Source organism: Dermacentor silvarum, chromosome 5 (assembly GCF_013339745.2).
Source record: "Dermacentor silvarum isolate Dsil-2018 chromosome 5, BIME_Dsil_1.4, whole genome shotgun sequence".
Classification (NCBI taxonomy): domain Eukaryota; kingdom Metazoa; phylum Arthropoda; class Arachnida; order Ixodida; family Ixodidae; genus Dermacentor; species Dermacentor silvarum.
In genome coordinates, this window is record NC_051158.1 from 152988347 (window position 1) to 153001231 (window position 12885).

Consider the following 12885-nt stretch of genomic DNA (forward strand, 5'->3'; position numbering starts at 1 on the left):
AAACCCACATATGCTACCTGAAGGCACCAATGTTGCCGGATTCGAGCCCTCATTATGTAATGAATGAGAAGAAAGGGAACCGAGGGGCCCGATTTTTATTATTCATATCATAAGATGCCAACAAACAATGACACCAAGGACAACATAAGGGATTACTTGTACTTACTAATTGAATTAAAGAAAATGATAAAGTATTGGAAATGAAAACGGATGAAAAAACAACTGTCCGCAGGTGGGGAACGAACCCACGTCTTCGCATTTCGCGTGCGATGCTCTCACCATTGAGCTACCGCGGAGCCGTTTTCGCATCCGCTATCTGGGGTATTTATATTTTTCAGAACTTTAACTAACCCTGGGAGTGTTAGCCAGCGCCACCACCCACAAACCTAGGGGCGGATGTGGAACATCCTTTCTGCCGCAGGCGTCACGAGCACGTGATCTTTTTGGGTGATGACATCTGGTCAATAAACCCACATATGCTACCTGAAGTCACCAATGTTGCCGGATTCGAGCCCTCGTTATGTAATGAACGAGAAGAAAGGGAACCGAGGGGCCCGATTTTTATTAGTCATATCATCAGAAGCCAACAAACAATGACACCAAGGACAACATAGGGGAAATTACTTGTACGCACTCATTGAATTAAAGAAAATGATAAATTAATGGAAATGAAAACGCATGAGAAAACTGTCCGCAGGTGGGGAACGAATGCACGTCTTCACATTACGCGTGCGATGCTCTCCCCATTGAGGTACCGCGGAGCCGTTTTCTCATCCGCTTTCTGGGGTATTTATGTTTTTTACAACTTGAACTAACCCTGGGAGTGTTAGCCAGTGCCAAAACCCACAAACCTAGGGGCGGATGTGGAACATCCTTTCTGCCACAGGCATCACGAGCACGTGATCGTTTTGGGTGATGGTAGCTGGTCAATAAACCCACATACGCTACCAGAAGGCACCAATGTTGCCGGATTCGAGCCCTCGTTATGTAATGTATGTAGAAACCAACGAACTATGACACCAAGGACAACACAGGGGAAATTACTTGTACTTAATAATTGAAATAAATAAAATGATAAATTAAGTGTTAGCCAGCCCCACTACCGTTTGTGGGTGGTGGCGCTGGCTAACACTCGCAGGGCTAGTTCAAGTCGTAAAAAAAACATAAATACCCCAGAAAGCGGATGGGAAAACGGCTCCGCAGTAGCCCAATGGTGAGAACATTGCGCGCGTAATGCGAAGACGTGGGTTCGTTCCCCACCTGGGGACAGTTATTTTTTCGTCCGTTTTCTTTTTTATTTATGTATCATGTTCTGTATTTATTAGTAAGTACAAGTAATTTCCCCTATGTCGTCCTTGGTGTCATTCTTTGTTGGCTTCTTATGATATATATATATATATATATATATATATATATATATATATATTGTGGGCATTTATTACGCACGTCTTCTTCATCTGTATATTATCATCATCATCCTACGTTGCGCGATCCTCATCTTCAGTTATGTGTGATCATCATCATCGGGTGTGTGCTTTTGCTGGTTCGCTGCCGAGTACTCGGGCCGAATAAACGTCGTGCCAACAGAGACGCCATAAGTGGTGGAGTTGCTCTTCGATCCTCAGTCCTCTGCCCGCTCAGTCTACCCCCTGGAGCTACGTTCAGGCCGCCGCTTGGGCCCACTGTCCGCTAGCATGTCTGAGGACGCACCACCTTCCACTTCTACCGCTACCGTTCTGACACCACCAGCCACCCCTTACATCCTCAGCAGCCACCAGCGTGACCCCCATCTCTTCGCTGGTCTTCGTGAAGAAGATGTGGAGGACTGGCTCGACGACTACGAGCGAGTCAGTTCCGCTAATCGTTGGGACGACCTTAACAAGCTCCGCCACGTCTCCTTCTACCTGACGGGTGTGGCGAAGACATGGTTCTTCAACCACGAGATCGACTTTACTGACTGGGCTGCCTTCAAGCACCGGCTGCGCCAAGTATTTGGTACACCGGCCGTTCGTTCTACCATCGCAAAGAAAACTCTCGACACTCGCCAACAACAGCCAGGCGAGTCTTACACATCATACATAGAGGATGTTCTTGCGCTTTGCCGCCGTATGAGTTCATCTATGCCAGAGTCAGACAAAGTGCGCCACATTCTGAAAGGCATTAGATCAGTCGCCTTCAATGCCCTTGCCATTAAGAACCCCGCTACAATCGCTGACGTTGTTACAACGTGTCAGCGCCTGGACGAACTCGAGTCTGTTCGCCTTCAGCCGGACGTTGGTGACTATTCTTCTACGGCGGACCCACATCTGCGTGTCGTGATACGAGCAATGATACGCGAAGAATTACAGTCAATGGGCTTGTCGTCACCATCCGTGTGCCCCAGCGCGCCTTCTAGCGCAGCCTTGCGTGACATCATCAGGGATGAACTGGCGTCCTTGACCTGCTCCACGCACGTGCAACCCTCCGTCTCTCGTCCCCTGCCAACGTACGCGAAAGTTGCTGCCACGCCTCCAGGCAACGTCAACTCCACGGTGCCGCTGCGCACGTACGCGTCGGTTGCTGCCGCGCCTCCAGTAAACATTTCGACGATGCCGCCCGAGCTTTCATCAGCCCATTTGACTGCACTGACTCCCGGATCACCTAGCCCCCTGTACTATCCGCCATGGCGTCCGTCACGTCCCACGTGCTATTACTGCGGCTATCGCGGCCATATTTCACGTTTCTGCCGCAAGCGCCAGCAGGACGAGCGTCGGGGATACGACATCTCCGAACGCAACTTTTCCGGTGGAGTCTCTTCCCAACGCCGGCGTTTCTCTTCGCCTCCGCTCCGCTCTACTTCTCCGCCCGCATCGACTGAAGACCGAAGCACTTACCGTTCAGCCAGACGCCGCTCCCCTTCGCCGTTCCGCCGATCCACGTCACCACTACGGCCCGTCTCCCTCAACTCTAACATTCGTCCGGAAAACTAAGCGATGCAGTTTTTGGAGTACAAACTGCATACGACACCAGGACTGATATTCCTCCAGCGCGCCCGTCCAATATGCTCTCGGTGTTTGTCCAAGGAGTGCCCGTCGATGCTTTGGTGGACACAGGTGCGACAATTTCTGTTATTCACGCTGATTTATGTTCCCGTCTCAGAAAAGTCACGACGCCATACGATGGACCGACGCTAGTTGCAGCCCAAGGAGACCCTGTTCGACCTTCCGCTCTTTGCACTGCCCGTGTTTTGATCGATGATATCCTGCACCATATACAATTAGCTGTGCTGTCCCCGTGCGCTCATCAACTTATTTTAGGGTGGGATTTTCTCTCTTCTGCTTCCACGGCTATTTGTTGTGGCCAACGTGTCGTCCATCTTACGGACACTGACTACTTACTTGGGGAAGACAGGTACACGCCGTTGCGCCTGCTCGCTGCGGAAGATACCGAACTGCCTCCCGGCCGACAGCGCATTATTACCATTATGTCGACCGATATCGACCATGGTGACGTCTTGGTCTTGCCCTCTTCCCGTTGCCTTCATAAAGGCATCGCTTTTGCGCCAGGTGTGGTTCGATTTTACAATGGCTCGGCGCTTGTCACCGCCACGAACGCGACATCGGAGAAAATTCTCCTTCCGCAAAGCAACACAGTGGCTTGCGCGGCCGACCCAGGGCCTGTATGCGTCATGCCCCTTACGACTATGTCTTCCAAAGACCCTTCTACTTGTGCTACTGCTTCTCCCTCCGCCCTTACTGCAGCCATCAGCAGTCACTTGCCACCTTCACATATGCAGCAGCTGCTTGCTTTGTTGAACAAACACGCAAATTTATTTGATGTCCATTCGTCGACTCTGGGCCAAACCACAGCTGCAGCGCATCGCATTCAGACAGACGAAGCGTCGATAGTGCGCCGACGCCCGTACCGCGTGTCCCTAGCCGAGCGGAAAATCATAGAAGAAAATGTCGCGGACATGTTACAACAGAAGGTCATCCGGCCCTCAGCTAGCCCTTGGTCATCGCCGGTTGTTTTGGTGCGAAAAAAAGATGGTTCCGTGCGTTTTTGCGTCGATTACCGGGCCCTCATTAAGATCACTCGAAAGGACGTATACCCTATGCCTCGCATTGACGACGCCCTTGATTCACTACAAGGTGCAGAATACTTTTCGAGCCTCGATCTGCGTTCTGGCTATTGGCAAATTCCCATGCACGAAGACGATAAAGAAAAAACAGCGTTTGCCACCCCTGATGGACTTTACGAATTCAACGTCATGCCTTTCAGGCTATGCAATGCACCTGCGACTTTTGAACGCATGATTGATACCGTGCTGCGTGGCCTGAAATGGAAAACTTGCCTCTGCTACCTGGATGACATTGTCGTCTTTTCATCCACGTTTCCTCAGCACCTGCAACGCTTAGATGAAGTTCTGACGTGCCTTGCCGACGCTGGTCTTCAGCTCAACACGAAGAAATGCCATTTCGCCCGCAGATCTATTAAGGTCCTGGGGCATGTCGTGAGCAAGGAGGGCATACGTCCTGACCCTGACAAGATTGCTGCGGTCCTTCGCTTCCCTCGCCCAGAAAAGCCTAAAGACTTGCGAAGCTTCCTTGGCCTCGCTTCTTATTTCCGTCGCTTTATACGGAACGTTGCCTCCATCGCTGCGCCACTACACAAACTACTTGCTTCCGGTGTACCCTTTCACTTGTCTCAAGATTGTGAAGCAGCCTTTGGCATGTTGAAGGGCGCCCTCACGTCTGAACCTGTGCTTTGTCATTTTGATGAGACTGCACCGACTCTCTTGCACACAGACGCTAGCGGCCACGGCATCGGTGCCATTCTTCTGCAACGCAACAACTCTTCGCACGAGAGAGTCGTTGCATACGCCAGCCGCGTACTCACCGATGCCGAGAAGAACTATACAATAACTGAGCAGGAGTGCCTGGCGATTGTTTGGTCCGTACAGAAGTTTCGTCCCTATTTGCACGGGCGTCATTTTACAATTGTTACGGACCACCACGCATTATGCTGGCTCTCCACTCTCAAGAACTTGACTGGACGGCTGGGTCGCTGGGTTCTCCGCCTGCAAGAATATGACTTTGACATTATTCATAAGTCAGGCAAAAAACACCAAGATGCTGACGCTCTTTCTCGTTGCCCGCTTCCTGCGCACCCACTTGACAACTCGGCAACTGCGTCGCAAAGCAGCTCTTCGGATGTCACATCTGCGCCGGTTTCCTCTCTAGCCACCATAGACCGCCTTTCTCCGGACGACGATCAAACATTTGCATTTCGCCAAAGGGCTGACCCATATTGTCGGCGTATGATAGACCACCTCTCTGGCGCTTCTCGCCCACCTAACGCGCGGCTTCGACGCCAACTCGCACAATTCAAGCTGAACAATCACGTGCTGTATCGGCGCATTTACCACCTTGACGGTCAACGCTGGGTGCCCGTTCTACCACGCTCTCTTCGAGCCCATGTACTCAGAGCATTCCACGATGACATGACTGCTGGCCATCTCGGTTTCCACAAAACCTACGATCGCATTCGAAGCCGTTACTATTGGCCTGGCCTTTCTACTAGCGTGGCGAGATACGTCGGTTCCTGTTCTCCGTGTCAGCGTCGCAAACTCCCAACCTCTGCTCCTGCCGGCGAATTACTGCCTATTCCGTGTCCTGACGCACCATTTGAGTTTGTTGGTATCGACCTTTACGGGCCCCTTCCTGTTACTGCAGCTGGAAATCAGTGGATAGTGACCGCCATCGACCACCTGACGCGCTACGCTGAGACAACATCAGTGATCACTGGCTCAGCTTCGGAGGTTGCCGACTTCGTCCTTCAAGCTATAATTCTGCGCCATGGTGCTCCTCGAGTACTGCTCAGCGACCGTGGAAAGGTCTTTCTCTCGCAACTTTTAAACGAAGTCCTGCGCGCCTCTGGTACCACCCACAAAACAGCGTCGAGTTACCATCCACAGACTAACGGCTTGACAGAACGATTTCATCGCACGCTTGCCGACATGATCGCCGTATATATTCAGCCTGATCACAAGAATTGGGACAAAATTCTACCTTTCGTCACTTTCGCCTACAACACGGCCGTTCAGCGTACCACCGGCTACTCGCCATTTTACTTAGTTTACGGACAGTCGCCTACTTCCCTTCTAGACGTTTCTTTCTTCGATGCTCCTGTCAATCCATCTGCATCGTCTAGCGAACAATTCCTTTCACGACTTGCCCAGTGTCGCCAGCGTGCTCGCGTCAACACGGCGGCCAGGCAACACGACCGGAAGATCATTTATGACACCCTCCATCGCGTTGTGTCCTTCCGACCTGGTGACGAAATACTTCTATTGATGCCCCTTCGCACGCCTGGTTTGTGCGACAAGTTCCAGCCGCGTTTCATCGGGCCCTACATCGTCCTGGAGCAGACATCACCCGTCAATTATCGCGTGACTCCTGTTGTCGCCGCCACAGACCGCCGTTGTCGCAGCACCGAGGTCGTTCATGTCTCCCGCATGAAACCGTTCACGCGGCGGTCTTCGTCGCCTTGACTTGCGGCCAGGATGGCCGCTTCCACGTGGGGGGGGGGGGGGGGAAATTAGTGTGGGCATTTATTACGCACGCCTTCTTCATCTGTATATTATCATCATCATCCTACGTTGCGCGATCCTCATCTTCAGTTATGTGTGATCATCATCATCGGGTGTGTGCTTTTGCTGGTTCGCTGCCGAGTACTCGGGCCGAATAAACGTCGTGCCAACAGAGACGCCATAATATATATATATATATATATATATATATATATATATATATATATATATATATATATATTGTAAGGCAGCAGCACAGCTGTTGTCTCGTCGCCTTTATTTGGCTGAGCCACGCGCTGAACGAGGACGACGCGCACAGTGATGATGATTATGTACAGGTGAAGAAGATGAAGGATTAATATTTTGCTCACACTAATTACCCCCTCGCGCGAAAGCGGCCAACCTGGCCGCAGATTATAGCGGTGCGGCACGTCGTTGGAAGGGTTTAGGCGCGAAACGTGGACAATTTCTGTGCCACGGTAGCGACCATCGGAAGGCGTGACAACGGGAGTGACGCGGTAGTTCACTGGCGAAGTTTGCTCTACAACAGTGTAGGGCCCTATAAAAGGCGACTGAAACTTGTCGCACAGACCAGGAACTCGAGTGGGTGTCCACAATAACACTTCATCGCCGGGGCTGAACTGAACGATGCGGTGAAATGCATCGTAGCGAGTCTTCCTATCCTGTTGACTTGCCTCGGTGTTGAGGCGGGCGCGATGGCGAAACGCGGCAAGGCGAGATATGAACTGCTCACTCACTGACGCCGACGAGTTCACGGGGGCATCAAAAAAAGAGACGTCGAGGAGAGAGGTCGGTTGACGCCCGTAAACTAGAAAGAATGGTGAGTAGCCAGTAGTGCGCTGTGCAGCGGTGTTGTAGGCAAAAGTCACGAATGGCAGGATGGTATCCCAGTTGGTGTGGTCGGCGTTGATGTACATGGAGATCATGTCAGAGAGAGTTCGATGGAAGCGCTCTGTGAGGCCATTAGTCTGAGGATGGTAGCTGGTAGTCGTCTTATGGGTGGTGTTGCATGTGCGGAGGACGTCCTCGAGTAGCTTCGACAGAAACGCCTTGCCACGGTCACTCAAAAGGACGCGTGGCGCTCCATGTCGTAGAAAGATGGCTTCCAGGAAGAAAGTCGCAATCTCCTCCGCGGATCCTGAAGGTAGCGCAGCTGTTTCGGCGTACCTGGTCAAGTGGTCAACTGCAGTGACGACCCATCTCTTGCCGCTAGCTGATAATGGCAGCGGTCCGTAGAGGTCAATCCCGATGACTGCGAATGGAGCGTCAGGACAGGGAAGAGGTTGCAGCAGTCCAGCCGGAGGTGAAGTGGGCCGTTTGCGGTGCTGGCAGAGCGAGCAAGAAGCGACGTATTTCGCTACGCAGGTGGCAAGTCCAGGCCAGGAAAAACGACTGCGTGTGTGAAAGCCGAGATGTCCAGCCGTGGGATCATCGTGAAATGTCTTCAATATCTGTTCCCTGAGTGAACGAGGGGCGACAGGAACCCAACGCTGTCCTTCGGGGTGGAAGACATACCGGTAGAGGATTGAGTTTTCACACTTGAAGTTCTGTAACTGGCGACGGGCTCGCGCGTTAGGAGGACGAGATTAACCGTGAAGGCGTTCCATAATTGAGTGGCAGTAAGCGTCGTCGCGTTGGAGGGAAGCGAACGTCTCAGGGTGGAAAGAAGGAAGATCGTTGAGAGCGGCGAGTGAAAGAACTGCAGAGGACGCGTTTACAGGCTCGGTGACGGACGGAGGCATGCCGGAAACGTCGGACTGCGGTGGTAACGGACAGCGGCTGAGAGCATCTGCATCGTTGTGTTTCTTGCCGGATTTGTACGTGACGTCGAAGTCATATTCTTGCAGACGAAGTATCCAGCGGCCTAAACGGCCAGATAAATTCTTTAACGTCGACAACCAGCATAAGGCGTGGTGGTCGGTCACGACCGTAAAGTGGCGGCCGTGTAAATACGGTCGGAATTTTTGGATGGCCCAAACAACGGCGAGGCACTCCTGCTCAGTGATTGTATAATTCTTCTCGGCTGATGTTAGTGTCCGACTTGCGTATGCGACCACGCGTTCCTCAAAACGTTGTCGTTGCAAAAGAACAGCGCCGATTCCAAGGCCGCTGGCATCAGTATGGAGTAGAGTGGGTGCGGAATCATCGAAATGACAAAGCACTGGGTCAGACGTGAGGGCACGCTTTAAAGTGTCAAAAGCCGCTTGGCACTCGTCTGACCATACGTATGGAGTTCCTGAAGGAAGGAGTCGGTGAAGCGGAGCCGCGATGGTAGCGAAGTCACGTATGAAGCGCCGGAAGTAAGAAGCCAGGCCAAGAAAGCTGCGAAGTTCTTTGGAGCGTTGGGGCTTCGGAAAGCGGAGGACGGCGGTAATCTTTTCAGGGTCAGGCCGAATGCCGTCTTTGCTTACGAGGTGGCCCAGTACTTTAATAGTCTTGCTGGCAAAGTGGTACTTTTTGGTATTCAGCTGAAGACCAGCAGCAGAGAGACACGTCAGAACTTCATCGAGGCGCTGCAAGTGGAGTTGGAAGGTCGAAGAAAATATGACTATGTCGTCAAGGTAGCACAAACAAGACTTCCACTTAAGGCCCCGCAGAACAGTGTCCATCATTCGTTCGAAGGTTGCTGGTGCATTGCAGAGGCCAAAAGGCATGACGTTAAATTCGTACAGTCCATCAGGTGTTGCAAAGGCAGTTTTTTCCTTGTCGGCCTCATGCATTGGAATTTGCCAATAACCCGAGCGTAAGTCAAGACTGGAAAAGTATTCCGCGCCTTGCAATGAATCTAAGGCGTCGTCAATGCGAGGCAAAGGATATACGTCCTTTCGGGTAATTTTGTTCAAGGCACGGTAATCAACACAAAATCGCACTGAGTCATCTTTTTTGCGCACCAAAACGACAGGTGACGACCAAGGGCTGGCGGAGGGGCGGATATTTCGCTCGAGCATGTCGGCAACGTGCTTGTCGATTATCTCGCGTTCGGCGGAAGAAACGCGATATGGTCGACGGCGGACAATAGAACTTCCATCGACGTGTATGCGATGAGTTGCCGCTGAAGTCTGTCCCAAGAGAGGTGAGTGTACGTCGAAGGAAGATTTATGTTTCGACAACAAGGCCAGTAGTTGATGTGCTTGCTGCGGAGTCAGATCCGTACTGATTGCGCTGGCGAGAGCAGTAGCAGGAGCAGCTGCTGCAGGTGGGTGTGGTTCTGCAGTACCAGTACTCGAAGCCATCACCGAGACAGGCTGTGTGTCCACACCGCAAACCACGACAGCACCTTTGGGAAGCAAAATCGGCTCATTTGTGACGTTGAGTACTGTGAGAAGGGCCGTGCCGTTGATGAATCGAACGAGACTCGACGCTAGTGCAATTCCTTTGGAGAGGCAACGGGCTGATGGGTTGACTAAAACATCGCCATTGTCAATTACGTCGGAATCAATCACAAGAAGTTGCTTGTGGCCAGGTGGTACCACACAATCGGCTACGGTTCGCAGACGGTGGCGGGACTGAGGCCCCTTGTCGGTGTCATCGGTCTCGCGCGTGTGGACAAGGCGTTGTCGGCAAGAGATAAAAGCGGCAGCGGCAGAAAGAAAGTCCCAACCAAGAATGAGCATATAAGCGCAGGAAGTCAGCACTGCGAACGGAATATGGTGGCGAATCCCATCAATAAAAACTCGAACGGTACACTGTGCCGATGGCCGTATCGTAAGGTTATTCGCGCTACGTAATGGAGTGCCATGGTAAGGTGTAGTGACCTTGCGTAGACGAGAGCACAAATCGGCATGAATAATAGAAATAGCGGCTCTCGTATCAACTAATGCTCGAACAGGCACACCTTCAGCATACACTAATAACAAATTGGCCGGGCTCTCAGGAGGTGTTGTTTGTCCGAGCGATGCAGCTTTCCCTCCAAAAACTGCACCATCTAGTTTTCCGAGTGGTAGTCGGTATGGGTGACTGGCTGGAGAGGCGATGTTGAGCGTCGGAGAGGGGAAGGAGAGCGGCGGCGTCCTGGACGGTAGTTTCGAGGAGCGTTGGGTGGAGCGGGTGGGGAGAAGGAACGGGTTGAAGGGCGGCGCTGGTATTGGCTCGGAAAGGACACCAGATCCCTCTCGTAAGTATCGTAGCCGCGGCGTTCGTCCTGCTGGCGCTTGCGAAAAAACCGCGAGATGGGGCCTCGAATGCTACAATAATAACAGATTGGACTGGAGGAGCGCCAGGGGGCGTAAAATGCAGGTACAGGTGCACGTGGTGTAAAGGCTGCGACGTCATTCTGAGGAACCGGAAGGGCACGCTGAGCGACGGAAGGCTGCATGGCAGCAACTTGTGCGTACGTGAGTGGCGGATTTGGCGGTGTCGGAGGGTCAGAGCGTACAGCGGTAACCAAGGAAGACAGCTCGTCTTTGATGATGTCTCGTAGCCCAGGGGACGTAGAGTGAGTTGGGGGAACAGCAGAGCACGACAGGCCTTGTGCTTGAAGCTCTTCGCGGATCAGAGCCCGAATCAACGTGCGCAAATCGGAATCCGAAGAAGGTCGCGTGTCACAGACGTCTGGCTGTAACCGGATGGCTTGTAGGGTATCCAGATGCTGGCAGGTCGCGATGACATCGTCTACGATGGTGGGGTTTTTAACTGCTAGTGCGTTAAACGCAACGTGTCCGATCTCGCTCCGATCTCGCTCATTGCCACGTCGACGCGTCGGCAAAGGGAAAGGACGTCTTCAATATAGGAAGTGTACGTCTCCCCTGGTTGTTGCATGCGCGCATCGAGCTGCCGCTTAGAAACTTCAGAACGGATGGATGGCGTTCCGAAAATCTTCCGGACTTGGTGCTGGAAGGTGGTCCAATCGGGCAAGGCCCTCTCATGGTTAAAGAACCACGTCTTCGCGACATGGGACAGGTAGAAGGCGACGTGGCGAAGTTTCTGAGTGTCGTCCCAGTGGTTGTACTCACTCACCTGGTCATAGTTCTCCAGCCAGTCCTCGACGTCGTCGCGCGGGAGACCAGAGAAAATAGTGGGGTCACGCTGCGGGGCGGTAACGGTCCACACGGAGGCGGCTGGTTGGGGGGCAGCGGGGGTGATGCCGGAGGCTCCGGGTTGCGGTACTTGGGTCATTGCAGTGGACAGGCGGAGCACACGGCGACCCGAACGAAGCTCCAGTGGAACTCGACGTCGTAGAGGTCTAGGGGATCGAAAGCAATCTCCACCACTTTGTAAGGCAGCAGCACAGCTGTTGTCTCGTCGCCTTTACTTGGCTGAGCCACGTGCTGAACGAAGACGACGCGCACAGTGATGATGTTTATGTACAGGTGAAGAAGATGAAGGATTAATATTTTGCTCACAATATATATATATATATATATATATATATATGTCGTCGTGTATGCTTTCAGCTGGCACGGCGTTGCGTTTGGGGCATAATGTCGGTTGTACACATCACTTCATATACTCACGATATGTCTTCGAGAGTGGTATTGTTTCCTGTCACGTATTTGCGTCCTACCTACTATGGGGGATTGACCAAGAAATGCATACGCGGGCGCAGCAGTGCCATTTCGTATTGAAGGATAATTAGCTCCTTGACAACTTTTGCCTTGTGAAACGGTGCCAGGTCATGTTGCAACATAAAGTCGGCATCGGGAAGGACGCTGTGAGCGTAGGGCAGCAACACATTGTCCAAAATTTCTGTGCAGTATCGCTGCGATGTAAGGGCACCTTCTATGCGATGCAGAGGCCCGAGACCATGCCTTGACACCACGCCCCACACGTTCACGCAGTTTCGGCCACTCGCGGCGACTCCCTGCACATTGGCTGGCTCGTAACTGCATGGAAATGGTATTTTTGACCATTATTCGCAAAATTAAACATGCATTAAGAAAATTTTCTTATCGTGTGCCTCTGGTTCGCCAAACTCGCAAACGTTGTTCTTGGCGAGTTGTAAAAGTCGACTCATCCGAGAAGATCACTCGGCCCCAGTCATCTGCCATCCATGAGGCGTGTGCTTCGGCAAACTGGAGACGTGACTTCTTGTTCAAAGCAGTCACGACTGGCTTTCGTGCAGCTACAGAATTTCGCAGTCCCGCACTTCGGAGGCATCGCCGGACCGTAGCAAGGGAAGCGTCCACATCTAGCTGCTCCCGCACTTGCCTCGCGGACTGGAACGGGTTCTCGACGACAGCAGCTACCATAAGGGCGTCTTCATCCTCCGTCGTTGCCTTTGGTCGACGCCTGTGTGGGGCATCAGAGAGCCGGCCTTTCTTGCTGAATGCCTGAATAATCCTGTTGATGGTCTT

General features: G+C 52.4%; 1 non-coding gene across 1 annotated transcript; it reads right to left on the reverse strand.

Moving 5' to 3' along the window:
* Nucleotides 1-224: 224 nt before the first annotated feature.
* Nucleotides 225-296, reverse strand: Trnas-cga (transfer RNA serine (anticodon CGA)). Its single transcript has one exon. It is a non-coding gene; the product is annotated as a tRNA-Ser (tRNA).
* Nucleotides 297-12885: the final 12589 nt, after the last annotated feature.